The 26,750-nt window shown below is 49.2% G+C and overlaps 1 protein-coding gene across 1 annotated transcript in view; it reads right to left on the bottom strand.

Moving 5' to 3' along the window:
• The window catches only part of GALNT18 (polypeptide N-acetylgalactosaminyltransferase 18), a 353,046-nt gene that overhangs the window by 142,375 nt on the left and 183,921 nt on the right, over positions 1 to 26,750 (bottom strand). The window lies entirely within an intron of this gene.

The raw sequence follows: 26,750 nt of genomic DNA, 5'->3' as shown, positions 1-26,750 counted from the left end.
TCCTTAGGGCAGAAGGGAAGATAAAGTTCAAACATGGTGTGGAGGAGATGATAAGACGCAGGGCAAGAAGCAAGGACCTGGAGAGTGGAGAGGGATGCAGAAAGCCAAGGCGTACCTGCAGTCAGGCACTTGACCTTGAACTTGTGACATCCTTCTCAGACCCCCTCCCAAGAAGGGTCTTTGACAGTCTGCTTATCTAATCCTTCACTGTTGCATGAATCCCCCACATCGTATTTCTGACAAGGAGCGCCTGCTTTGTTTGATAATCTGTCCTGGAGAACTCAGTACCTCACAAAGCAGTTCATTCTTCTGTTCAGTGGCTCTGGCTGAGAGACAGTGCTTCCATTCCTGACTCCCTACACCTGTTCCCAGGGAGTAGTGTGCCATGGTATGATCCAGGAAATGACAGTGAGTCCCTTCCAGGCAGCCTGTCTACTACAAGGAATCTGAGCCCAGACATGCCAGGCAGATGATGAGCTAATGCCGGACCACTTGCCTGGCAGTGAGAGGAGAGTGCTCCCACTCCTCATGAGGTCCCTGAAAGGCAGGGCTTCCCTTCTGGAAAGCGGTAGTGAGTGTCAAGAGAAGCCCATGCATGCACAGCACAGAGCCAATTATCTCTGCTCCAGGAAATGGGGATGGCATCGACCACTGGATTCCCTGGGGAAGCCTGGGCTTCCATCTATCTGCAGATGGGCCAGACAAGTGGTGAGATCACCAGGATTCAACTCAGCTGTTTTTATTCTTGTGCCCTCCCCTAAGCAATACCCGTGAAATATGGGAAGGCAGAGGAATGGGAGCGAGCGCTAAAGCACTCACGGTTGACATAAGCCTGGGTCCTGAAGGAGTTAAGGGGCCCTGAAGGAATTACGCGGGGTGCTTAACAGGTCGAACATTCGGTGCAGGAGACTTTAGGAGACTGTGACTTTATGGAACCATGGCTCCAACCAAACTTAACCCAGTTCTCAAACTCTATGCTCATGACCACATTCTCATTCAGTGCGACTCTGCCTTATCTCAACTCTGATCGCAACCTAACTCTGACTTCATCTTGACTTTGATCTCCTGCTGATCCCAACCATCATCCCTTTCCAGATCCTGACCCACCCTGGTGACTCCACCAGCCATGGCTTCACCATCACCCTGGACTCACCCTGAATACACCCTAGACATGTTCTACACTAGCCTTCAGTGGGCCCTGACTCTACTCCCAGTCCTAGGCTGTTTCAGACAGCAAAGGATGGCAGGGGTCCCTCCTGCAACTGGGCAACAGACTCTCAGTCACAGGACTGTTTTGATGGGCCATGTGTCTCCTTTCTTCCCTCACCCCCAGTACATTTCATGTGGTCCAGACACCTTCTTCTTTAGAGAAGGAAAAAAAGCCTGATTTGGTCACATATCGCTTCTGTGTCTTGAGTCAGGGGACGTGGCTACAAGGCCATCACTCATCTTTCCTATCTGTTCTGTGCTGGGTAACGGGAGGAGGGGAGTGGGGTTTCGGTGCTCAGACAAGATAGAGATAGGATGTCTCTTTTCCCTTCCCTTTCTTTGTTTTAGCTTTCTAGGTTATGAAGGAGACATGGGAGGAAATTACTGCACCACCTGTCTGAAAATCATTTCCAATTGTATTTAAATCATTCTTAAGACTAAGACTGTGGTCATGTCCTCAGCAGAGGCCAGTTAGATAAATCCTTTCCAAAGTAAATTTGAAATGGCCAGACTTAAGAAGGAATTAGGTAAAAAGGAAGAGGGTAAGTCTCATTGCCTGAGTTTGGGGGTTGAGTCGGGTAAACAGGGTGAGGAGGGCTTGTACAAATGATGCCTGGGCTTGGGGTTTCTTCCTCCTCCAACCACACAGCATGACTCTAGGATTTAGAGCAGAGAGAACCCCATGGAAGCAAGAGGGCTCTTTCTTGGGGGTCCATTCTACAAGGTCTGCAATATAAGAAAGGATGATATTTTCTTGTTAAAAAAAAAAAAAAAACTAGAGAGAAGTAATGAATGCAGAACACAAGCAGAAGTTTCCCAAGGGCCCCATTTTATCCAGTCTACAAGCTGGAAAATGTCTCTTCAGTGCCCAGGAACTATAAGAGTAGGAGGAGAAAGTTAACGTTTCTCAAGAGTGAAAAAAATGTCAAGATTGATGAAGTAGTGATGGATAAGAGTTCTACTTGGGAAGGAAGAAATATGACTTTCACCTAAGTGGGGGTATGTCTCTTTTACCCTATGGCTTGGAACCCTGCATTTCTGTCTTTCTCTGGGCAGGCAGCTTTACTGATACACTAGTCCTAACCCAATTTTTAGCTCCTTCAGTGTGGTACTTGACAGTGGGCAGAGCATCAACAGTTCTGCCAGACCAGAAGCCTAGTATCCATAGAGATTTCTGTTAGAGAGATCTGAATGTTCCAATGAATCACAAGTAGATAAACATTCCCCATAGTGTGGACTGTATAGTTCATGGGGTCGCAAAGAGTCAATGTGAAATGAGCAACTTTCACTTTTCGTAGTATGTCTCCCTATTGTGACTTTCTTACTGCGAATCACTGTGTAACTTACGTTGTCATTAAAAAAAAAAATCACATCTATTAGAGAAATAAGTAGGTCACTGAATCTCAAAATAATAGCCATTATTTACTGAGTACCTACTATGGGCCAATGGAATATTCCAATATGCTAGAATAGCAGTTTTCTGGTTTATGGTAAGAAAAAACCAAAACAAACAAAAAAACTTTCCTCATTAAGCGAGAGGCGGGTCCTCATGATGTCTGCAGCTCCCACAACATAAGCGTCTATTATAATGACTGGGCTCTGTGATTTATTGCACCTTTTCTGAGTTTCCATGCTGGCACCTGAGGACAACTACTGCATTGCAGGTCAATGTTGAAATATTCCCTCTCCGTAGGACTAACACTTTATACTAAGCACAATAAGAGCTGGTCAACCTAACAAACATCTAAGAGCTGACATTTCCAGTCCCATTTCTATCCCCAAAGTCACTTACGTAAATGGTCCAATATTTGCAAGCCCTTTCAGTCCTGTGGCAAAGAGAGGATGGTTCCAGGTACCATGGTGGTGCAACAAAGGCAAAATTGAATATGAGGGGCCATGGGAATAAAATATCATAGAAACTGGGGTCCAGAACACGGTCAAGGTCATATTCTAGAATGACAGCCATCAAAACTAATATGAAAACCACCATTCATGGAGGATGCCCAAGATAGAAGACAACAGATGAGAAAGGACATGAAAGTTCTCACACATGGTACAGGGTCATCTCTGTGGCCAGTGGGTGTTCCCATCATTTCCTTTTGGAAAGATGAGAGCCTTGTCCCCATGGGCATGAATCTTCAGGTCCTTTGCAAGAGAGTGAACCCCAGAGGAGCATTATCCATGGGGGATTTAGGCAGAGGTGAGGGGCCTGGGGCCAGATTGGACCAGCAGGTAGACTAACCTAGGACAGCCTTCAGCAGCTTCACTTGAGAAAGACTCCTAATCAGCGTCAAGGAAGGAAGCAAGTAAGTTCAATGTCAAGGTGCTGAGCCTACATGGATGTGAGCCAACAGATTCCCAAATCTGGGAGCTGGGAACAGATTGGGATTTTTAAAAATATCTATTTATTTATTTGGCTGCATTGGGTCTTTGTTGCATCATGCAAAATCTCTTGTTGGTATGCAAGGACTCTCTACTTGTGGCTCGTGAACTCAGTAGTTGGCAGCATGCAGGCTTAGTTGCTGTGTGGACCTTAGTTCCCTGACCAGGGATCAAACCCACGTCCCCTGCATTGCCAGGTGGATTCTTAACCACTAGACCCACAGGGAAGTCCCCAGGTTGGGATTCTATACACGCAGTGGGCTGAGGCAGGCTGCTCAGGCAGGATCTTATAGGGGAGGACTGCTTGAGGACTGTGATGGGTGGGGCTGGCTGGGGACTACAGGGCGTGGCTTTAAGGGCTGGCATTTCAGCCAGTGGTCATCACCACTTCATAATCATGTGCCTTTCTGACAGACCAGGCAAAGGGTGGAACCGAACTGCTGAAAGCATCCTCCAGTCAACCAGCAAATTGTCCCGAGAGAAAACAGACCAGACAATGCTTACAAAGGAGTGGCGGTTAGGGAAGCTGCCTCCGCCTGAGAGAATGGCCACCTCTTTAGCATACACGTCTCTGCTCTGCAGAACCACAGAAAAAGAGCAAAGGCCATCGGGCTTCAGTTCTGTTTCTTATTATTCAGAAACAGCACTGTGGAGCTTTCTCAAAAGTCAGCTTCGTGATGTAGCCAGCCAACACTGCAAGATGATTTATGGGAGAGAAGAGGAGATATTCCCTGTGACCGCTATTATCCAGACACAGTCAGAGAACACTGCAGGATGAGGGGAGCCTAGAGTTTTATTTGGCCACTGAACTTAATAAACCTAAGAGGAGGGCAAAGTGGAAGAAGGAATATGTCCAAGCAAAGGTTTACTAGACTAATGGAATAGGGCTCAAGTCCTCTGGGAATGCATGTGAAGAGCATGAGTGAAAAGTCAGAAGCCAGAATTGACTCTAGAGAGACAGGAGACCTGATGAGAACTCTTAGTTGATATATTGAGTGGAAGCCCCACCTCCACCACTTACAACTTGAGCAAGTGTGTCCTGGACATTCCCTGGGAGGCACTGGGTCTAAGATATGATCCTCTTCTTGAGGAATTTACAAACTAGCTGGTCAGAGGAAATGAATGAAAAAGTACACAGCATGCATGCATGCATGCTAAGTCACTTCAGTCGTGTCCGACTCTGTGCGACCCCATGGACAGCAGCCCACCAGGCTCCTCTCTCCATGGGATTCTCTAGGCAAGAATACTGGAGTGGGTACACAGAGGCCAGACAAATAACTGAAAAGTATATGTGTTGACAGGGGACCTTCCAGGACCGCTGCTGCCTGTGCCCCTGTCCCTGCGGTGAGCCCCTGCTGACCCATGCCTTCACAGGAGACCCTTCAACACTAGCAGATATTATGAACTGGATCCTGACAGAAGTCTCCTTGACAATTGGTTTCCATGGCTTCTCAAGCTCCCATCCTCATCCACCAACCACAAGCTCCTGGAGGACAATGGCTGGGCATATGTAACCAAGAAAGCAATGCCAGCCTGGCTCAGAGCTGTGCTCTATGAAGGAACCATCTGACTTTGGTCAGTCACAGGCTGGATTCCTAGACTCTTCTCAAGGCAGACACACAAACCCAGACAATGTGGCTTCAAATGAGCAAAACAGCAAGGACCCCTAACCAAAGCTGTACCCTAATCACCAAGACTGCCATTTTGGACCTGCACTCAAGTGTCAGGATGCATTTTTAGGGGGGAGATGCCTTTACTTAAACAGCCCTGGTACCATAGGTTGAAGGTGAAACCAGCACTTTCTTCCAAATGCTACAGACAGTCCTCACTCACTCACTGAGGCACAAGCAAGGCCAGAGTTCTCTGGCTCCTGCCCACCCACCCCCAGCTGTTGGCTCTTGGAAGGAGTGAGAATGCCCTTCTCATAGATTCCCAGCTTAGGGCCAGCACACTCATTTCCTGGGAAAGAAGTCTAGTTAGCACTCCCCATACCCCACCCAGGTTCCTGGAGCTCAGGGTTCCCAAGGGCAGGCTAGGTTGGCTACAGAGCTTTTCCTCATAGTCTGGTCTGGCCAAAGGGCAAGGCCTAGGAAAAGCTCAGGGGCCCACCTGGCCACAGTTGTGGGCCTCAGCAGCCCTCTGTCTCCACGTTGACCTGGCATTAATGAGCTGACAAGGTCCCTGGGGCACCCCAAGTCCCTCTTTGCCCATGCCCACCCCAGCTCTGCACTCTCCCTGTCAACAGAGGCAGCTACACCCAGAAATCTCAGATCTCAGCTCTTCCCTAAGACAGTTACCCCACCACATCCTGCATGTTATCCAGCACTGACCTGGATTCTAGCTTTGTCCCTAAATCACTGTGTGACCTTGAACAAGGCACTTCCCCTCTCTGAGCCTCAGTTCCTTATCTGAAAAATAAAGGCACTGGACTAAGCAGGTTCTCCTACCATAAATCTCTGGGGGCTGACAGCCCATGAGTCTCTAGTCTTTGCTGGAGGTCCTCTCAATCCCTCCTGCAAACAGAATAACACATGCAGACATGCACACAATCAACAAACTCCATCCAAGCAGTCAGAAGCTAAACTTGAAGCCACTTGCATTAGGAGGGTTAGGTCCTGAGGCATTGAGCTGGGACAACATGCATCCACTCCCCTGAGTCCTCTCTGCGCCCCAGGGGCTGACCTGTGGGGAGACCAGAGGGAAGGTGGGCATTCTCCCAGTATTTCCCTGTGGGGATCCCCTCCTGGACCTGCAGTGGGAGGGGCCACTGCTATATCCAGCCCCAAGGTCTTGTGCTGCCTTCTGTGGCTTCCCTACACCCTGCTCACATTTTCGTGAATCATCTCTATTATTAAACTCTCCTCAGATTCCCCAGTTTGAGAGTGCCACCTGCTTCCTGCCAGGACCCTGCAGCTACGTGAGTACGGATTTGATCTTGTAGTTAGAGGACGAAAGATCCATATGGAAAAGAGGAAGATGGAGAAGTGAGCTCAGAACTGAATCTTTGAAAGCCCAACTCACACTTTTACCTTCATCATACTCAAAAACTAAAGATGGCAAATGAACTAAAGAGACTATCAGTGGAATTTTTACATGTCTTAAATGAGTAATCACTGGCCCTGTATAATTAATTTCTATTTACCAATCTCTGTTCACTAAAACTTTTCCCAGATTTCTCTCCCCTGCAGTTTTCAATGACACGCATGAAAGTTTGTTTTGCTTCGTGGCAGAGAATATGCACACAGAGTGTGCCTGGAGTTCCAGTTAAATGATCACGATTTGTTTAATTTTATGACTCAGAGCTGGTGGCTCTGGCCTCCTGTATTACCGTCGCTCCAGAAATGCAGCAGCACTTGATGTGTTAGATTAAAAGGTCTGAGTGATGCTTATTTAACCCAGGCTGCTGGCCACTCTGAAACGCTGCATGTTTCTCAAGCTCTCCTCCATATACACAGGAATTATGCAGGCGGCACCCTCCACAACAGCTTCCCGCTGGGGTGGGGCATGTTGGAAGTGGCAGGACCCTGACTGTCTGGCTGCTCCTCCCAGGACAGCCTGCATGTGATGAAGGGCCTGGGCTTTTTTTCTTTTTGGCCTCAGTTTTCTTCATCTCTCCCCAAGGTCAAATTGCCAAAACCTCTTTGTCTTTTGCCTCATCGCCTTTTTCTTTGTCCCCACTTCCAGTTTTCTTTTATCTACGCTGATATCTACCCACAGGGAGTGACTTGAGTATACAAGAAGTGAAATCCCCACAACGTGGGGAAAGGCTTGTGGAAATAAGACCCTCGCTTAGTTGAACTTCACTGAAGACACTCCTTTGTGCTCCTTTTTGGTCCCCATTGAGTCTAACACAGCTCGGGGCTCACATGGGGAACTCAGTTCACTCCATGGATCAATTAAGACATTGATCCACAGGGCAAACAACCATCCTAGTTAGTCAGAAGGAGCCAGGTTAGCGCAGAAAATCCCCGACACTTTGGGAGGGTTGGCCACCCTTCTCGAGCTGACCATGTGTGCACCTGACTTGTTACTGCTGTCCCGTCTCACATATCTGGAAGTCTTAGATGAGGTTCTCTAAAAGTAGAGCCTGAGAAGGGGAGCCTTGAGTAGGTGTTTACCTGAGTGCCGGCTCCCAAGTAATTCCCCTGAGGGAGTGAGGAGAGCAGCTTAGGGCAGGGAAAGAAGCTGGGCAAACATCTGCCTTCAGCAGCAGACCGGGCTCAGAGTTGTCCCCTCTTGCAGTGAGGAGTGGGGTTTAGACCCCCGCATCAATCAGGCACTAGTTCTGGGCCATCTCGAGGATGAGCATAACCTCCCAGGCATTTCTGGGTGAGGCAGCTCTCAACAGAGAGGGCAATCTCCAGGGGAGGGGACCCTCACAGCCTCCGGGGGACAGGTGGACTGGCCAGTAAAAGGGCTCTGGGTGGGACACCAATAGCACCCATGACACCGACCACAGCTTCAGCCTGGTCTTTCAGATGCTGAGGGGGCGCCCTCAGGACCCGTTGCCAGTCAAGCTGCAGCTTCCTTCCTGCTTCACCCCAAGCACACCCAGACCTCACAAGTGTGCTTCTTCCTCAGTTTCCTGGTTTGTACTCTAGGAACTCACCTGAGACCCTCCTTGGTCAGGGTCTGACCCCTACTAGAATTTGCCAGTTTCCCTCAGAGACTTCTCCTGACCCTTTTCTCCCAGATGTAGCTTGGATTGTGCTTCAAAACTCCTGAAGCTGGGAATCTCTGATTCCTACCCAGGTCTAAGTTAGTCTGCGTGCGTGCTAAGTCACTTCAGTCGTGTCCAACTCTTTGTGACGCCATGGGCTATAGCGCGCCAGGCTCCTCTCTCCATGGGATTCTTCAGGCAAGCACACTGGAGTGGGTTGCCATGTCCTCCTCCAGGGGATCTTCCCCACCCAGGGATCGAACCCACATCTCCTGTGTCTCCTGCATCGGCAGGCAGGTTTTTTTTTTTTGTTTTTTTTTACCACTAGCACCACCTAGAAAGCCCTGTAAGTTAGTCAATATCACCCCCAAGTTACAGCTTCCTGCAGGGGTTCTGTCCATCTGACAGATCTGCTGGACAGAGACACAAAATGAAGTGGGTCTTGATGCACAGTGGGCTCTGCCAATGGGTAGCAGGTCAACCTCACAGGGCAGGAAATGCTCTCACCCTAGTTTTGCTTGAGCTGGATGGTAGCTTCACCTGCCGCAGAGGTCCCAGCATGCCTTGCAGCTTGCTCAGTGAGGACTCAGAGTCAACATCGCAGGCTTTTAGAAATGCAGCTTTTAAAAGTATCAGAATATATGCATCATGGCCCCTGTGGCGGATGCTGTGGATGCCCCAGCCGTATCCTTGGAGATTCATCCTTTTCCAGTGCTCCTCTCACCCGCACATCTAAGTGCCAGAATATTTACCCTAGGGCTTTACTCACAGAGCAGCCTGCTCTGCCTCAGCACACAGGGGCTGGAGTGCTAGAGACTAACAGCCCCGAGAGCTGCCTGAACCAATGACTTAAGGGAGCTGGCACATAAATACCCTAGTTCCCTCACCTCTCATTTGTGGGCATGTGTTTTATACCATTTCCCAGAGTTCCCCTGGAGGTTTCAGCTCCACCTGCCCACTGTGGTGCTTGACTTGATAACATGCTCTTTTTTTTTATCTGCTTCCCTTCCTTGTCTTAACTCCCCATTCTGCTGGTACATCTTGAACTTCCTGAATAAACTACTTCCCATTGAATCTGTGTCTCAGGGTCTGATACCTGGGGAACATCCCTTCCAAGGCAAAGCTGAAGAAGCTGGGGCCAGGCCTGCCACACAAGACTTAGGCCCTGTGTAGGCTGCTGCTACATGCCTGAGCCCCGTGGTGAGCTCCCTGTGGGACCTCTCTTCATGCCAGCCCGTCCTGCACTGAGCAGCCCCAGAGAAGGAAGAGGTGGCCCCATCAAACATCCTTCCAGAGTCCCAGATGCCCTATTAGTATTCAGAGGTGTTCCCCACTTTCTCTAGAGGCCACTGACCCTGGGAGGTGATTTTAATCAGGGATTTGATCATCCTACAGATGATTCCTTGTTCATGCTCATTCTTCCCAGCCTCCCTGAGGCCCCTTAACAACATTAGACTGCAATTTTAGGTTTATATAATTTGGTGCTTAATGCCCCTTATTATTAGCCCAGAACAATGGAAGTAACTTGTTGGAATGTCAGCTTCATGACAGAGCCACCCCTTCCCAGAATGCCCCACTCTGGGTGTGTGGCTGCACCCTGGGCTCGGCATGGGAGCAGGGGCTCCAGGCGGGAAGGCTACTCTCAAGGTCTGGGCCCTGGTCTTTGAAGCCTTCCTGTGTAGCCCGGGGATTCTGTCTCTCTTCAAGGGAGTGAGCATGGAGCCAGGTCTGCCACCAAGACAGGTCACCTGGTCCTGACCTCCTTGAGCCTGGATATTGGCCCCACTCAGTGGTGCCTCTGTGTCCAAATGACTACTTAAGAACTTCTTTCGAATGTCTCAAAGGCATCTCACATTCAGCATATCCAAACTTCAGTGCTTGGTCTTTCTCTCCAAACCTGTTCTTCTCCTCTTCTCTGCTTTCCCATCTCAGTAAGTAGCACCATTATTCAAACCAGAAACCTGAATGTCATCTCTCCTTCACTGCCTTCATCCAATCACCAGCAAATCCAAATATATATCAAATCCATGGTCTCCTCTTTGTCTCCAGTCACCATAGTGCAAATCACCATTATCTCTGATCTGAAGTATTGCGATAGCCTCCTAAATGATTCCTCTGCTTCCTTCCATTTGTATCTCAAACTCTTTACCACAGACTACAGACTAGTCAGAGAGATCTTCCAAAATATCAGTCAGATCATACTTCTCCCCCATTTAAAATTCACCAGTGTTTCAGGTCTCCAGAGGGCATCTCTATGACTTCCCTTTCTGCAATCAGCCAGAGGAAACTGCTTTTTAAAGGGCTCTTGTATTAATACTCAGGTCAGACCCACCCAACTGACTGTGGACCTTAATTACATCAGCAAAAATTCCTTCACAGCAATATCCAGATGAGGGCTTGATTGAACAACTGGAGTCCACACCAGAGGCCAGGAGTCTTGGGGCTCCATCTTGGAACTCTGCCTACACAGTCATCAATAATATTTGCTGAATTAAAAAAAAAGAGAAGATTCTCCTTCTGGCCACCTGTTTGTACAAGCAATTGGTCCAAGTCCAGGTGGGTCTGTCTCTAGGTATACGGCAGGCCATCTATACAAAAACAAACAAACAAGCCCGGTGGGCAACATAGGAAAAGAGAAGGGGGACACACCAAACTTGGAGCTGAAAAATGTGGGCTTAAGCCCTAGTCCTGCCACCCTCTTACAGTGAGAGCTCTGGTGACCCACTGTCTCCTCTGACCCTCAATTCCTTCCATCTCTAAAATGGGCATGAAATATCTGTGTCATAAAATGGAAAACATCAATTCCATCCATTCATCTTCCTATCCACCTTCCACTCACCCACCTGTGTATCCACCCACCTACTCACCCATCCATCAATTCACCTACCCAGCCACTCCACCTCCCCCACTTCTCTCTCTCTTCTCTTTCCCTCCCTCCCCCATGGATGCACCTGGCATATTGTAGAAACCCAATAACCGAGAAATGGGAGGATGGGATTGGTTTTTCCTGCCATGAAGAATTTGGGAATTCAGGGAGGAGTAACCTCACCCACTGCTGGACTGATCCATGTAGGAATGTGGAGCACGCAGGTTCAGAGGACAGCAACTGGGCATCTAAGATTGTGGGGACTCACTCCACAGAGATTAAACAACAGCCTTGAATGTTTTTTCAGAGAAAATACAATCACTTCAGGCAATGCCCCAGCCTCATGCCTGAGCAGCTCCGGTCAGGAGCAGTCAGCAAACAATCTTGTTTTCTTTGATTCTCTGCATTAGTTCTCACGTTTTAAACCAAATGAAATTTGACAACACAGACAAGCTTGCAGACACTCCAATCTATGGGACTTCACCAGGAACCTCTTTCAAGGTGGAGAAAATGTTCCTTTCTTCAGCTTCTCAGCACTGTGGGGCAGGTGAAGAAGGCAATGGCACCACTGGCAGCTGGTCTGGCATTAAACATACCCTGCATCACTGGAATTTTCTGTCCCATCTGTGAGCATCAATTAATGACAAGTCAATTCCTCCCCACTGTCTGGGTAGAGAACTCTCTCTGAACCTCCTGATCTCATCCACAGGATCCTTCAATCAACCCCCTCTGAGACCCGAGTCAGGACATTCTGCCAAGGCAGGAAGCCTGCCTTCACCATTAACCCTGCTGAAGATGCTTTTGTTAATTTCCTTTTGGCTCAGAACCCATGGTAGTGCTGAGCCTTGATCTAATTTCTAATTCATTTTTGTCACCCAGCAAATTCACTGGGTGAGGAAGGGTTTAAAGATTTGGGTTTGTAAAGCTCCACACTTCTTTCCCCCAAGGAGACAAACAGGAGGCCTAGGCTCTTTTCCCCCTAGGTCTTATTCAGCTTCAAAATGTTGTGGTTATTCACTCCCAGACGGCAACCAGAACAGTATCAACCCACGGACCACAAACACACTCCAAGACACTCAGGGTTGCAGGTTGCAGGCTATGCAAGAAATGGAACTAATGTGGTGGGAGAGAATCAGGCCTGCTGGTAAGTGCTGGTGAGCTGTGGCAAATCCAAACCACAGCCCCCACACCCGGGGATGGCCCATGGGCGGGGCTGTGCTCCTGCTTCCCTCCCCTGTTTCCTCTCCCATTTCCCGCCCTGAGAGAGTCCTGCTACGATGAGCCTGATCAGACTGGCACGCTCTCCAAATGACTGTCACACTATCTGGCTCCTCTTAGACCTAGTCAGCTTTCCGGGTGCTGGTCACTCCTGTCCCCCACTACTGGCCTGTCCCAGGGTACCTAATGCAAGTTGCATCCAAGGTCTCAAGATGCAAGGATGTCACCAAGAATGGCATTCAAGTCCATCACCTAGGAACAAAATCTACAATTTGATTGCGTGGTCATATGCTTTACTGAAAGGGTCCATCAGCCCAGAAGGGGCCTCCCTGAATCAGTGAAACTCACCTGTGTGGCCTGTGCATTGTGAATTTCTTAAACTGTGCCTGCGATGAACGGAGACTGCACAAAGACTTCCCTAGGTTAGCCTACCTGGACTGGCTGCTTTCTGAAATGTGGGAACCAGCAAATGTGAGAGGGAGTGAGTGTGAGATGAGGTTCTCACTAAGGATGTCTGAGTTAAAGAGCACCTCTAGAGAAGCTTCTATTTCTCAGATTGGCAGTGAACATGATCAGGCTGTAGACAGCCAGATATAACCATATCTGACCTGCCCACGTGGCTTGTTCAGCCCACCAAACATGAAAGTATTATTTCCAACTTGGAAAAAAAGTCAGCAGGTCTTGCAGGCTAGGAATAGGCTACACCCAGCATTGGCTGCCTCTCTGAGCTGAACTTGGGCTCATTCTCTTGTTCACCACCGTCCCCACCAGTCCTCATTGCCTCACCTCCTCCATTCACATTATCTATCCAGCCTTGATGGGTAACTGAGTTTAGGACCCCTGAATACAGTGACAAGGTTAAGTGCTCAGGTTCTACAGCCAGATCCAACTTGGTTCAGATGCTGGCTCTGCGTTTCTTAGCTGTGTCATCTGTAGCTTTTCCAAGCCTTGATGCTGTCGTCTGTGAAATGAGCAGAAGACCTAAACAGACATTTCTCCAAAGAAGACATACAGATGGCCAATAAACACAGGAAAAGGTGCTTAACATCTCTCCTTATTAGAGAAATGCAAATCAAAACTACAAAGAGGTATCACTTCACATCAGTCAGAATGGTCGTCATCAAACAATCCATAAGCAATAAATGCTGGAGAGGGTGTGGGGAAAAGGGAAGCCTCTTGCACTGTTGGTGGGAATGTAAATTGATACAGCCACTACAGAGAACAGTATGGAGATTCCTTAAAATCTAAAAATACAACTACCATGTGACCCAGCAATCCCACTACTGGGCATATACCCTGAGAAAATCATAATTGAAAAAGACAATCCACCACTGCTCATTGCAGCATTATTTACAGTAGCCAAGACATGGAAGCAACCTAGATGTCCATCAAGAGATGAATGGATAAAGAAGGTGTGGTACATATATACAACGGGCTATTACTCAGCCATAAAAAGGAACAAATTTAAGTCAGTTTTAGTGAGGTGGATGAACCTAGAGCCTGTCATACAGAGTGAAGCAAGTCAGAAAGAGAAAAATATCATAAAGCTCCAGTGGCTCAGTGGGTAAAGAATGTGCCTGCAATGTGGAGATACAGGTTTGATTCCTGGGTCAGGAAGATCCTCTGGAGTAGGAAATGGCAACGCATTCCAGTACTCTTACCTGGAAAATTCCATGAACAAAGGAGCCTGAAAGGCTACAGTCCATGGGGTCACAAGGAGTCAGACACGACTGAGCACATGGCACAACACATATACACGGAATCTAGAAAAACGGTACTGATGAACCTATCTGCAGGGCAGGAATAGGGGCACAGACACAGTGAACAGACATGGACACAGCGGGGGAAGGAGAGGGTGGCACGGACTGAGAGAGTAGCACTGAAACATATACACTGCCATATGTAAAACAGACAGCCAGTGGGAAGTTGTATAAACACAGAGAGCTCAACCTGGTGCTCTGGGACAACCTAGAGGGGTGTGATGGGGTGGGAGGTGGGTGGGAGGCTCAAGAGGGAAGGGACATATGTATACTTGTGGCTGATTCACAGTTGTTGTACGGCAGAAACCAACACAATATTGTAAAGCAATTATCCTTCAATTAAAAATAAATTAAAAAAAAAACACAATACCTACCTCATTTGGTTGTTCTTTCAATTAAACAAAGTAACACATCAAAGATGCTTAGAAACAAATGGTAGCTCTGATTACATAGCATTTGCCTAGGCTAAGAACCTACCAGCGTGGAGGCAGGGTGTATATATGAAAGGGGAAGACATTTATTCTGATGACCGAAATCCTAAATAGCCCTTAGCTCCATGTTGTCTAAGGAAGCAGGATGCTGCCTTCCCTATGGCTTTGCAAATGCTCTACCCCCATCTCTGTCTCCATTTTCATTCAATCATCAGATTCACTAACGAATCACCAGAGTGTTGGTGGGGCACAAGGCACTGTGTGAGCCTTGTGGGAAAGAGAAGGAATCAAAGAAGAAACTTTTGTTCAGACTAAGTAACTACTGAGTCTCAGTTTCCTCATCTATAAAGTGGGTAAAAGTACTGGAAAAATTAAAGAATACAGTGCGACAAGTACCTAGCACATTGCTTGGATCAAATCAGATGCCCAACACCTGATCATGCTGTCACCTTCCATAAAGTCTAGTTGTTGCTGTTCAGTCGCTAAGTTGTGTCCGACTCTTTGCAAATCCATGGACTGTAGCCCACCAGGTTCCTCTGTCCATGGGATTTCCCAGGCAAGAATACTGGAGTGGGTTGCCATTTCCTCCTCCGTAAAGTCTAATTAGAGACACACACCAAAAAAGGCAGCTTGTCTTTTACCCCCTCAATCCCATTCAATCCCCAAGGCCCAGCTCAAATGCCAGTTCTTCCAGGAAGACTTCCCAGAATGACTGAAACCTCTCCCTGGTCTCCCCCAGCACTCTCCCCTTCACTTGTGACTGGTGGCAGACATTTTTACATTGTGCATAATGGCTGTGTCTGTGGTTTATCAGCTGCCCTAGGCTGGGAGCTCTCTGGGAGCGGAAACTATTCCTCCCCTGTCCTCGGATCATTGGTGCTGAGTGTGATGCCTCAAGCTCCCTGAGCATTTGTTGAATGAATGCGTGAGTACCGTCAGCAAAGCACTGAGCAGGGTCAGTCTCCGGCTATGCCAGTGATCAGGTGTGTGACATTGCTCTGGATCTCAGTTTTTCCTCCAGTAAAATGAGGACCTTGAACTACATTTTAGGGCTATATTTACATTTTAGCTTGCTTCAAGCTGCCCAGTGCCCCGTAAGGGAAGCTCATCCAGGTAGGGGAGGAACCCACAAAGTGAGCTAGGTCACACATCTCTACCACAGGTCAGGGGCTCAGTGGAAAAGCGTCTAAGCCAGGGGAAGCCACTGGAAGTCATAGTACAGGGGCCAGGGAGGAACAAATCAATGGAGCCATATGTGCTGGTACCCTACTTGGTAGGGTGTGCCCTACTTGGTTAGATGAAAAATCAAGCCCCCACTCCAGCAGCACAGGCGGGGTCAAAGGGCAACTGTGTGCTGTCTCATAAACCAGCCTTCCATCAGTGCTACTCAACTCACCCTTCTTGCCCACTGATCTCACATCCCCCTGGTTTCTTTCTGCTCAGACCCTTTCTCCCTAAAATTCGACTTACATCTAGAGCTCCTGAGATATGGGCTTTTAAAAACAGCTAGAAATGAGAATCTCATTTTTGCATCAGCGTCAAAAGAGAGCCATAGACTGTATGTACTACTTGCTTCCATCCTCTAGAACTCGCCTGAAGTAGGGAACCACATCCAGTTCACCTCTGCCTCCCCTATGCCAAGCTTAGAGCCTGGGGCTTGGTTTGCCAAATGTATGCATGTGCATGACTTACGGAACAGAACAGGAATAAGTATCTATGGGCTTGAGCAGACAAGCAAGGCAGTCTCTAAAAAAAAAAATTTTTTTTAAGGAGTTGTTCTACAATTTAGAGCCCCTGAGTCTAGATTGGGCTTCCCAGATGGCTCAGTGGTAAAGAATCCACCTGCCAATACTGGAGACGTGGGTTCGATCCCTTGGTCAGGAAAATCCCCTGGAGAAAGAAATGGCAACCCACTCTAGTATTCCTGCCTGGAAAAATCCCTTGGACAGAGGAACCTGATGGACTACAGTCCATGGGGTCCCAAAGAGTCAGATATGACTGAGTGACCGAGAATGAGCCCAAGACTAGATTAGGGCCCCGGTAAATAAAAACAAAACCCAAACAGCCCTATGCCCGGCCCCTGCCACAGTGAATCCATACCTGCTATTGGACCCCCTGGCCCCAGTTATTTGTACTGGCTTCCCCCACCCCCAGCATTATTTTCAGCATAACCTCCCACCCAACATCCAACCGGGGGGTGCTGGTCTCCCACAGACTCTGAAGGCTAACAGGCAGGACAGATCTGGGTGGCAGCTGGCTCTCCAGCTGTGGGTGCCAACTCTCGTGCATTCACACCTCTTCTTGCTGAGCGCTCAGGCCCAGGAGATGCTGGAGGACATTTGGGTCACTGTGTGGTTTGGGGTAGTCTTTCAGGAAACCAGTCCCACCAGAAGACATTCCACCCTCCATAGATTTGCTATCAGTATTTGATTGATTGTGCTTTGAGCGCTTTCCACTACTGGGAAGTGGGGGGTGAGGGGCGGGATGTGAGCTCACTGCATGGCCTGGTGTTCAGCTTGGCTTGTCTTCAGCACCAGTTTGTCTTTTCAAGCTGCTGAACAAGATAGGCTGCAGGCCAGGAGTGGACAAGGAGACCTTTCCTGCTGGCCGCACCACAGGCTGGGCCAGTGTGTCCCTGGCCTTTGCCAAGGGCAGCTTGCCTCCCAGCTGCGGGAAGCAGGACCCCTGACCTGAGGGCAAGAGACACCTCTCCTGGGTCCTCCCACACTTGGCTCAGTGCTCCAGCTCCAGGAATTTCCCCGTCGACAGATGGCCACCCAGCTGACCAGAGGAAGAGCACCATTGGTATCTGGTTCCTGCTGGCTTTGTTAGCCAGATACTGGTCACCTTGGCCAGTCTGTAAAGCAAAATGGTCCAAAGCTCCCTTGTGCAGACTGCTTCCAGGTGGCTCATGAGCTACAGAGAAGGCTGGCACTTTGCCCTCCTGGGGTTGTTCTTGGTCAGCAGGGGAATATTTTAAGGAATTCCTGGTTACTGAAGTCAGTTTCCTTTATTGGCAAAGGAACACAAAACGGTGATGAACCACCCATCCACACCATAGCCAGACTCAAGCAGGCTCAGCTGTGTGACATGCCAGGGCCTCAACAGAGTGGCTGGTGAGGACAGAGAGGTGGCTGACAGCCACACAGGTTAGAGCTGGAGAAACTGACAGAGGTCTGGGGCAGGCCTACAAAGAGGCAGTGTTCCCAGGGCCAGGCACGCCGAGGCATCACGGACTAAGGATGCTCTTTTGGGTGGCTCAGTGGTAAAGAATCTGCCTACCAGTGTAAGAGACTCAAGAGAAGTGGGTTCAATCCCCGAGTAGGGAAGATAACCCTGGAGGAGGAAATGGCAACCCACTCCAGTATTCTTGCCTGAAGAAATCCTCTGGACATGGAAGCCTGGTAGGCTACAGTCCATGGAGTTGTAAAAGAGTCGGACACAACTAAGCAACTGAGCACATGGTTTCAGGTGGAGCGGCCTATCAGTGGGAGGTCCCAGCCCCCAGGATGCAGGAAGGAAGGTGGAGCAAACCAGCAGAGTGGGACCCTAGCACCTGGTGGTACAGGGAACAGGGTCCAATCTCTCAAGGAAGAGGGCTAGCCAGGAAGAGATGCGGATCCAGGCCCTTGGGGAGTATTTGAACAAGGCTGCATCCCTGCAGGGGACTGATGACTCTCAGCTGGGTGCCCTGGTGAAGGGCACAACCCCAGGACCATGTGGGGTGTGACCAGATGCTAACATGATGGAATCTGCCAGAGATAGTTATCTGACTCCCTTCTACCCCCACAGCCACTGGCCAAAGCAGACTCAGTCTGACGATCAGGGCCTGAGAAGGCAGGGAGGGGTGGGCAGTGCTGCTCAGAGCAGCCAGGAACTCGAGTCGTGTAAGCCGTGTCCTCAGGAGAGTGCTGCCGGACGACATGCGAAGACACGAATCTGTGGCCACAGCCAAGAGTAACTCTCAGGCTGGTGATGAAGGATGAATTTTGTCAGGGAGAGGCAGCCCCAGGCATAAGGAGCAACAGTGAGAGCCTCCAGGACTCTTGTAGGATTCAGGACCAGCTATTTCCCAGGTGGCACTAGTGGTAAAGAATCTGCCTGCCAATTCAGGAGACACAGAAGATGTGGGTTCGATCCCTGGGTCAGGAAGACCCCTGGAGGAGGGCATAGTAACCCACTTCAGTACTCTTGCCTGGAGAATCCCATGGACATAGGAGCCTGGTGGGCTACAGTCTATAGCGTCACAAAGAGACGTGACTGAAGTGGCTTAGCACGCACCCACGCCTCCATCTCGAGGTTGCTGGGTATCAGCTCCTGGGTATGTGGGCGTGACCCTGAAGTCACACTGGTCAAAGGCACAGGGGTGGGTGGTGACAAGCAGCCTTCTGCTGAGTTGGCTGACGGCCCACATGCCTGGTTGTATAAACACCTTTAAGCTGCCTGAGCCTTGGCTGTAATTAGATTAGCTATATGGGATTCTTTAAGCTCCATAAAGCACAATACTGTTGGACCATTCTTTTTCTCTGCTTTTTTAATTTTTGCAATTATTCCAGCTGCACACAAAGCTGTTGGTATTTTTACAGCCTGGAATGAGTATCTCTCGTGTAGGACAGCATCTTTGAAACATTAAACAATGATTAGGCAGGCTCTGGGCCAAGGGATGATGGGGGCTTTCCGGGAAGTGCAGGGGGACCCAGCAGCTGGTGGCAAGCAAGCTGGCAGCTCTGATTCTATTTTGTCACTACACTGTGGTTTTCTTACCAACAATTAAAAATAACAACGATTCACAGTTGTACGATAACCTATCATTCAGCAGGATTCTGAAGATGTCCTGGGTAGTGGTGGAAGGGGCTAAACCACAGTGGGTGGGGACTTGCACACCTCAGCTCACATGTGCACACACAAGCCCAGCATTGTGGACTGAATGCATGTGTCCCCAGAACCATATATTCAAGTCCTAACCCCCAAGGTGAAGGTATCTGAAGGTGGGCCCTTTGGAAGGTAATTGGGTTTAGAGGAGGTCACAGGGGTGGAGCCTGCATAATGGGATTAGTGCCCTTATAGGAAGAGGAGAAGACACCAGAGCTTAGCTCTCTTCACACCCAGGCACCAAGGAGGGCCATGTGAGGACACGGAGAGAAGGCAGCTGTCTATGAGCCAGGAAGCAGGCTCTCAGCAGACACTGAATCTGCTAGTACCTTGATCTTGGACTTCCCAGACTCCAGAATATGAGAAGTAAACCCCTACTGTTTAAGCCACTCAGATCACCGTGTTTTGTTACAGCAGCCCAGAAGGACTAAGACACCAGGTACATACGTGCTTGCTCACAGCACTTACACATGATCACATGTATAAATGCACACGCACAGGTTTGTACCCACTCATCCACATGTGTTCACATGCACATATATGTGTGCACACACAAGCATATCAACTTTCCTCTATTTCAAAGAAAACATGAAGCTGACTCCCTCTCACAAGGTGACCTAAAGCACGGCTGCCAACTCCACCTGTTACCTCTCAACTCTGAGCCTAGAAGCCTCTGCGCAATGCCCCTCCTTCTTACCGAGCCCAGGGCAGAGCTCCAGCTGAGGAGATGGCCACACCTTCTCTTCAGGGCCTTCTTCACCTCCTCCTTCACTCACCCTGCTGCCAAACATCTCTCTTTGTGGAGTGTATGGAGGTAAGAGAATGAGGGTAAAATTCGAGTCAGAAACCCACAGTGCACCAGAGGCAGCCTTGTTTAATAGTCCAGGGTGCAGCAGGCTCTGAGGCCAGACAGCCTAGGTGCAAACTCTACCTCTGTGTGACTCTGGACACGTTCCTCAACTCTTTTGTGCCTATTTCCTTCTTATATAAAATGATATTAATCATGGTCCTTACCATTGCCACAGAGTGCTGATTAATTTATGAAAAGTTTCTTAGAATAGTCTCTGGCACAAACCTGATCCAGCCAGCAGGGGGAGTAGCACAGAGTGATGCCAGACTGCCTGGAAGCAGTGGCCTGGGAGTGGACCCTGAAGCCTGGAGCTGGCAAAGGGGCTGGAGGGGAGGGATGAGTGTCATTCCCAGAAGACGACTAAGCAGGTCCCACAGTCACCGTGAGCAAGCCTGAGGGGCCTGGCCGTGGGCCACATGTCCATGTACAGTGCAGACAGCAGAAAGACTGGCCACTGGACCAAGCAGGGACACAGTGTGGAGTTGAGCAGCGAGCCTTGGCAGGAGTCAGGAGACCCGAGGTCCCATCCGGCCTCTGCCACTCACAAACTGTGGGACCCTGGCCAGTCTCTGCCCGATGTAGACACTGGTTCCCTCCGGAGAGCCGGCTGGGGCTGGCCTGTCAGCCTGCCTGCCTCCTGACACTGTGGTGGGGGAAAGTGTTAGTCACTCAGTCATCATGTCCGACTCTTTGTGACCCCATGGACTATAGCCCGCCAGGCTTCTCCTTTCATGAGATTTTCCAGGCAAGAATGCTGGAGTGGATCTCCTTCTCCAGGAGATCTTCCCAGGAATCGAACCCAGGTCTCCTACATTGCAGGCAGACTCTTTACCATCCGAGCAACCAGGGGGAGAGTCCGTTTGGCCTGTATCTCAAGGCCTGCATACTTCTAAGCCTCCTCCTGCCAGAAGGTGTGGAAGGCTTTGAGCAAACATGGCCAGTGTGAAGGCTGGATCCCTGGGCGAAGGCTATCCACTGCCCAGGAGACAGCTCAATCCCAGCTGAAGCATGTGAGGTGCTGGGAATTGGCCATTCTCTTGTTGGAAGGCAAGAGAAGAGCACAAGCATCAGGCTGGTGTGGGCTGGGCAAGTCACTGCCAACCACGTGCTGACCAAAATCTCCAGGGAACGAGATGCTTAAAAGAATATTTGATATCACCATGGCTTTGATGTGCTTTTAGTCACAAAATTCAGACTCATTTTGCAATTTCAAGTAGCATGAAAGAAGACTGCCTGATTTTTCAACTTTATTAAAAGAAAACATGAGTTAAGAAAGGAAACAGAGAAACTGAGCACAGCAAAAGCAGTGGGGGTAGCTGGATTGTGGGATGGGGTGACTCTGGGGCAGCTGGTGAGAGAGCCGGAAAGGGCTCATGTTCATCGAGCACCTGTTCTGGGCCACGTGCTGAATACCTGAGTCTCATGAGAGTGTTCACAATGTGTGTGGGGTGGGTGATGTGGAGGTAAATGTTTAGCTGTGAGTTAGAGTACTTGGCACAAAGTATGTGGCCATTAAAAACCTGTTGAGGGGACGAATGAATGAAGTGAACGATCAAGTGAATGAAAGCCAAGAATCAAAGGCAGAGATGATTTTATCAGCTGCAAGTCCTGGTGCTTCCTTTCCTCTGAAGGTCTATAAAGGTTGAATCACTCAGTCCCAGCTAAAGACATTGGCCCACTGGGATTCACTGCAAAGCACAGTAATTAAAACCAGGAGGCTCTGAGTTGTGTTCCAACCATTGCTTTGAGACACTGCCTTAGAGTGGTAGGGCAGGCAGCCTGGCAGCCACTGTCAGGAACGCCTGCAGGGGCTGGGTAACATGGAAGAGAGGAGGCTCAGGCTGGCCATCTGACTCCATGCGTAGGACCTGAGGTCAGGCCATGACCGTGTAACCGCAAAAGAAGCTCCCCTTCTGCGCTGCACCCCTTCCCCATTCCTGCCATCTCCCTAGGATGCAGCAGAAGGGTCCCAAGGGCCCCGCCCCAGGAAGACATACTCCACCCAGCAGTGCCTACTGCCAGGCTAGCCCTGGAGGCTCTGAAGTGCCTGCTGTCCCAGGCTCCTCAGCTGCAGCACTCAGGATGATGGGAGACAGAAATTAGAACTGTGATTCCCGGAGAAGGTCCCATTGCATCAGAATGCTCTGGGGTGCTTATTGATGTGCAGATTCCAAGCCTTGCCTCAGGCTACAGAATCCACATGCATTCTTTCACTGAATCAGTATTTACTGAACACCTACAAGAATCAAGCACCATTGTAGGTGCTGGGGACACAGCAATGAACAAAACAAATGTCCCTGTCTTCATGGAACATGCATACTAGTGGAGGGAAAATGTACAAATAAATAAGGGAGAGTAACTAAGTGAGTACAGTGTACCAGAAGGTGACAGATACTGTCGAAGAAAAGAAGCGCTGAAGGGATGAAGAGAGACAGAGGTTAAGGCTGCCATTTTAATAATGTGTCATTTGCAACATTTGAAGGGGTAAAGGAACAAGTGGTGCAGTATCAGAGGGTAAGAGCATTCCAAAAGGCAGGGGAGTGTGTGCATGCTAAGTTGCTTCAGTGTGTCCAACTCTGTGCGACCCCATGGACTGTAGCCCACCAGGCTCCTCTGTCCATGGAATTCTCCAGGCAAGAATACTGGAGTGGCTTGCCATGCCCTCCTCCAGGGGATCTTCCTGACCCAGGGATCAAGCTCACCTATGTCTGTATTGGCAGATGGGTTCTTTACCATTAGCGTCACCAGCGGAAGCAAGTGCAAATGTCCTGAATCAAGAATGTGCCTGGTATAATTCTCCGTCTGAGGCCACTTTAGAGGACTGACGGCACCCTACACAGGTGCCAGCCCCTGAAAGAGTGGAGCCTGTGCAGGAAATGGCCAAGGTGGCGAAGGACAGGGACTCCAAGTCCTACACAAGGACCACCCACAGAAACTTCAGTCCTTGACTTCCGGGACAAAGATAAAGGTCTCGAGTGGCGTGGATGAAGAAAGTAGTGATCGACTGCCCTGTTTTTGTGTGTGTGAAAACACAAGGCTGACCCCAAAGCAAAGGTGCCCTTGGGGGTCTGGGGGCAGTTGGGGAACACGAGGCACCAGCACATACAGAACCTGTGACAACCACCTTGTAGACAGTCTCTGGAAGCTCAGTCCTCCGGCTTCAGGCTTCACTTAGAGTTTTAAACACCAGCATCGCTTCCATCATGCATTATCTCATTCAAGCCTCCAAACAATCCCAGAGATAAGAATTAGACACCTCAATTTTATAGATAAGGAAAATAGGGTTCACAGAAGTTAAGAACACACAGCTGGGAAGAAGCTAGAAAGAACTGGAACTAAATAGCTGGCCTAATGTGAATTCTGGCTCTTCTCACCAGGGCACACTTATTTCGCGAAGAAAGAAAAGCCTGGGTTGCCTCTAACTGGGGGCCGCACGGCAGCTATTAACGTTGTTGTTTTAGTGCTCTCATTTTAACTCTTCCTTAGTGCTCTCTTTGCAGCTTGCGGCACGTTCACCCTTATTACCGAGTGTCCTCGGTGACCATCGAGCAGACAGGGAGGGGCAAAGCCTGATGGCTACACAGGGCACAAAAGAAAACCACAGGAAAGGCTCGTGGCTGGCAAGTGGCAGAACTGAGACCGGAAACCAAGTCCTGTTATGTCTCATCCCACTTGGCTTTTAATTACAGGATTCCTTGATGGCAGGGACTGGATCTGACCCATCACTCCCTCCATGCCCTTGGCCCAGGCTGGGCACCCTATGAATGTTAGCTGAGCTGAGTTGGCCTGATGTCAAATCAATGAAAGTCCGGTGCTGAGTGGGCTGATGCCCTAGAGGGAGTCCTCCAAGGATACGGCCAGAGCCACCTTCTCCGTCAGGCTGGGCCCTCAGGGCAGCCCTCGGCTAAGGCTAGAGGTGGCTCCCTTCCTCCAAGAGCCACAGTCTCAATGTCTCGGCTGCCCCTCCTTGAGAGCTCAGAGCAGGCTGGTCTCAGGGAGACCCATTACTGGTCAGATCTCCAGCCCTTTCCCCACAGGGGCCAACCCTTCATTGCCTCCAGCTCCCTTCCCATTCGCCCATCTGCTCTTTCTTCCCAGAGGCAAGCCTGGTTTCTATGCTCTGGGTCCCATCCTCTCCTCCCTTCTCAGAGGCTGTCCTCACCTTTGCCTCAGGCACGCCCTCCCCAAAGGGCCTCATATGTCCCCTCTCCAGAGCAATTAAATTGCTAGAGCTAAGGCAAGACACCCCTAGATTTCTTAAAAGCTCTCCAAGCAATTCCAATGTGTAGTCAGAGTCACGAGAACAATCTGCCTTTCAAAAAGAGAGAGGAACACAACGTAACACAGCACACTACAATAGAAGACAATAGAAATGAATAACATAGGCCAAATTACAGTAGAGCGAATCAGAGCGCCTTGCACATTATAGGAGTTAACTATTGTCTCTTGAAAGTTTCGTTTCAATTGTGTGTGCATGTGTATGTGTATGACTAGGCCTGTCATCCTGGGTCATGACCGCAGACCATGGTTAATCGGTGGAAAACATCGCTCCAGCTCCTCCTTGGCTCCTGATTCTCCTTCGCAGTCAACATCCCTGATGGAAGCATCTACCTTCCAGCTACTCTTCATCTGGCTTCTGCAGCCCCACCCCCACCCTTCCCCACTAAGATTTCCATGCTCTGCACCCCTCAGATCTAATGGCTACTTCCTAGACTCTGTGTCCTTCCACTTGCCTGTGAAAGTGAAAGTCACTCAGTCGTGTCCTACTCTTTGCAACCCCATGGACTATACAGCTCATGGAATTCTCTAGGCCAGAATATTGGAGTTGGTAAGCCTTTCCCTTCTCCAGGGGATCTTCCCAACCCAGGGATCGAACCCGGGTCTCCCATATTGCAGGCGGATTCTTTACCAGCTGAGCCACAAGGGGAGCCCTTTGAATGCCTTGGGCTTAGTCAAAGAGGTGGCTTGCTCCTGAAATTCTCTTTGTCCTCAGAGTCTGGCTTGCCCTCCAGATTCACTTGGCCATTCCCTCTCTGTCTCTATCATCTAACCCTCTTCCTCCTGACTCCTAAACACCTTATCCTCGGCATCCTCTCAAACTTCTACTTCTTTTGTTCTCTCCTCTTCAGTTTTCCATCCTTTCCTCCCAACCAAAGGCTGTAATTAATGTGTGTACAAGACTCCCCATTCGTGTCCCCATACTTTCTTATCAGGCTCCAGTGTGCGGTTGGCCAGCTGTGATGCAGTCTCCTGGGAATGGAGGTGGGGGCTGGGGAGGGGTAATGATGATGGTTGCTCAGCTCACAGTGAGATCCTTGACCATGTCAGGCAGGTGAGGTAAGCAAGGGAGGATAACCATCCCTGTTTACAGAGGAAGGAACTGAGACTCTGAGAGGTTGAGGAAAGTTTCTGTGGTCACTCACCCATAATGGAGAGGGTCCTAGAACCCATGACTTCGGACTTGAGAGTTCTTTCCCTTCACATCATGCACTGGAACTCAGCACATGCATCCTATTTGTTAAACCAGAGATTCTCAACCAGAGCTGTGTAACAGAATCGTCAAGGATGCTCTGAAAAGCAGAGATGGTCAGATTCCATCACAAACTTACTGGGTTAGAATCTTCTGGGAAGGCTTTTGCTTGATTTGTATTTTGAAGTAATTACAGACTCACAGGAAAGTACACAGAAGTACACAAGGAGGTCCCATGAACCTTTCACCCAGCCTCCCCCAACATCTTATACAACTATAGTATGATATCAAAATGAGGACACTGACATTACCAACATCACAAAGCTTCTCCAGGTCTTTTCAGGAATATGTGCAGTCATCTGGGTGTGTGCTTGTAGTCCTGTGGAATTTTGTCAAGTCTAGCCTTGTGTAATCATCACCAAGGTACTTAACTATGCCATCAACTCAATACTTCCCAGAGCTTTGGGTTTAAAAGGCCCCCATCTCTGATCTGATGAAGAACCCACCCACTCTTCCTCCTGCCCCCTATCCTGGGAATGACCACCGTCCTCTAGGTCACCCTGGTTTGATGCTGATTCATCATTTACCAGCCCTCCTTTGGCCTTTTCTCAGTCAAGAGATCCAACAGATGCTTCCTTTATAAAACCTCTCAGGCTCATATCTCGCCCTCAGGCCCCACACCCAACACAGCTCCAGGCCCCTTTATTTCTTGCTATATGGCTGCAATTACGATGCATCTAGTTCCCTTCTTCAAGATGTCTCTTTCCCCCAAACAATGATATAAAACACATCCACAGCCCTTCATTGCCCAGTCCTGACTGTATCACTCCTCTTACCAAAATATGGTTAATTCAAATATGAAACCTTCTATATGTGGCTCACTTTCCTTATCTAAATTTCTCAATCTCAGTTTTCCCCCTCTTTCCCACAAGAATTAATGACAAAACAGCATCCTTCAGGTCACGATAAAGTTTTTACCATGGGAATGAAATGAAAGACCCCAAGATTTCCTTCTTCTTGATGTTTTGTTCT

Source organism: Bos indicus, chromosome 15, assembly GCF_029378745.1.
Source record: "Bos indicus isolate NIAB-ARS_2022 breed Sahiwal x Tharparkar chromosome 15, NIAB-ARS_B.indTharparkar_mat_pri_1.0, whole genome shotgun sequence".
Taxonomy (NCBI): Eukaryota; Metazoa; Chordata; class Mammalia; order Artiodactyla; family Bovidae; genus Bos; species Bos indicus.
The sequence above is the reverse complement of the archived record's forward strand: the minus strand, read 5'-3'. Positions and strand labels throughout refer to the sequence as shown.